Source organism: Cebus imitator, unplaced genomic scaffold (genome assembly GCF_001604975.1).
Source record: "Cebus imitator isolate Cc_AM_T3 unplaced genomic scaffold, Cebus_imitator-1.0 Scaffold725, whole genome shotgun sequence".
In the NCBI taxonomy this organism is placed as follows: Eukaryota; Metazoa; Chordata; class Mammalia; order Primates; family Cebidae; genus Cebus; species Cebus imitator.
In genome coordinates, this window is record NW_016108040.1 from 574,808 (window position 1) to 576,754 (window position 1,947).

The 1,947-nt window shown below is 38.4% G+C and overlaps 1 non-coding gene across 1 annotated transcript; it reads left to right on the forward strand.

Moving 5' to 3' along the window:
• Window positions 1–1,574: 1,574 nt before the first annotated feature.
• Window positions 1,575–1,681, forward strand: LOC119469591. The gene has a single exon (XR_005198427.1). It is a non-coding gene; the product is annotated as a U6 spliceosomal RNA (small nuclear RNA).
• The last annotated feature ends 266 nt before the right edge of the window (window positions 1,682–1,947 follow it).

A 1,947-nucleotide genomic window follows, 5' to 3' on the forward strand; every position in this document is an offset into this window, starting at 1 on the left:
TTATTACAACTACACTGACAGGCAGGATATTATATTGGTAAAGTGTATCAAACTAGCTGATTAAAAATGTCTTTATTAAAGTTCTTGAGTGGAGTTATTTATTTGTTATTTTAGAACAGTTCTCATGGCTGCTGCAGAGCGTGGCACACCAGATATGGTCAAAATCCTTCTTGAGCAAAAGGTTAATGTATTTGCTCGAGATACACATGGAAAAGATGCAGAAGGTTATGCTGTTTCTCGTGGTTCGACAATGTAAGTGTTTAATTGAAGTTTAAAATAATTGCAATTATTGCATCTTATACATTAGGTGAGAGTTCATAGTTTGGTTCAGATCGTTTGAAATAACAATGAGCTAGTCTACTTTTCAGCCATAAATCAAGCAGAAGGCTAGATTAGTTAGAAGTAGAGAGTAAGATTTTTTGCAGGACTTTTAAGACCTTTGTCCCTAGGGATCTCAAAGTTGTTCATTTTATTCTAAGTATAATTCGCAAGCATCGGATAAAAATAGAGCCACATCTTTGACTTCTTTTCTTCCCCCCGCCTTTTTTTTCTTTTAAGATACAAGGTCTCACTATGTTGCCCAGGTTGATCTTGAACTCCTGAGCTCAAGTAATTCTCCTGCCTTGGGCTCTCAAAGTGCTAGCCACCATGCCTTGCCTGCCTTTATAAATATTATTAGGTCTTGAAATGTTCCATTTGGGGCTACCTCCTGTGTCTTCATTCTTTGAATTTTCCAAGAAGCTAAGGGGTTTCCTAAGTCCAAAGAAGGCAATCTTTCTTTACAAGTCAAGGGGGAAAAGGCCACTGTAATCATGCTGTTGTTTCCATGTATTTACTTGCTGTATTGTGGCCACTGTAACTGATCCTGCAATCTGATAATGATTGACCTGTGCCACCAGGATGCCTGCACTGATTCAGATCCCTCAGTTTTCATGGTAATTTATACATAGAGTTCAAAGCTACAGTGTTTATTAGTTTATGTAATTATGCTCAGTCATTTTTCTCAGCACCCTGCTCTGGCAGCTAGGCCTCCTAGTTTTACCCACACAAATATTGAGTAAATTGATACTCCCCCTACACTAAAAACCTTTATTTGGAGCCCACCTGTTATCTAGACTTAGCCTAAGCCTTCACGGTAAATTATTCTTTGAGACCCTTGTTTGTCCTTTCTCTAATACGTATAAGTTGGGATTGCTGTCAACAGTCAGGGATGTTCAAATAATTTTGCAGGAAGAGAACAGACTTCCCTTTCCCTTTTGCTATCAGGTCTGTACCTTAAGGCTTTTTTATAGTGTGTGCAGCAGCTCTGGTCAGGTAGCAGAAGATTCCATGTTACCTTTCCACAGAGTAGTGGGAACCAACTAGCAGTTGGCCCCACAAGTAATGTGTCTCTATAATAATGAAAATCTCTCAGGCTACTTGCATCTCTTCCTCAAGTTTTAAATATATTTTAAAATTCTACCTCACAGGAAGCCATTCAATAAAATTATCTGAATCTAAAGTAAGTGGGTTGGATTTAACAGAGCTAAGCCTCATCCATGACTCACGAGTACCCATGTATCAAACAGGGCTTTGTACTTGCTTCAGCAGCACATATTTTAAAATTGGATCGATACAGAGCAGATAAGCATGGCTGCTGCCCAGGGATGCCACACAAAGTCATAAAGCATTCCACATTTTGCATTGTCTTTGGAAGGTCACTTGACTATTTGTTGACTAGCTACAAGGAAGGAGTGTGAGTCAAACCAAAACAGGAGAGACACAATATTGAAATTGTCATTATCACTATAAAACTATTGATGTTTGGTGATCTATGAAATGAGAACAGAGCTGAGTAATAATGGGATGTTACATGTTGTTAGTACATGTCTTGGAAATGTACTTGGAAAACTTGCAGTTCCATGAAGGAAATCATGGAACTGAAAATCAGTAAAAACAGGGTTTTGT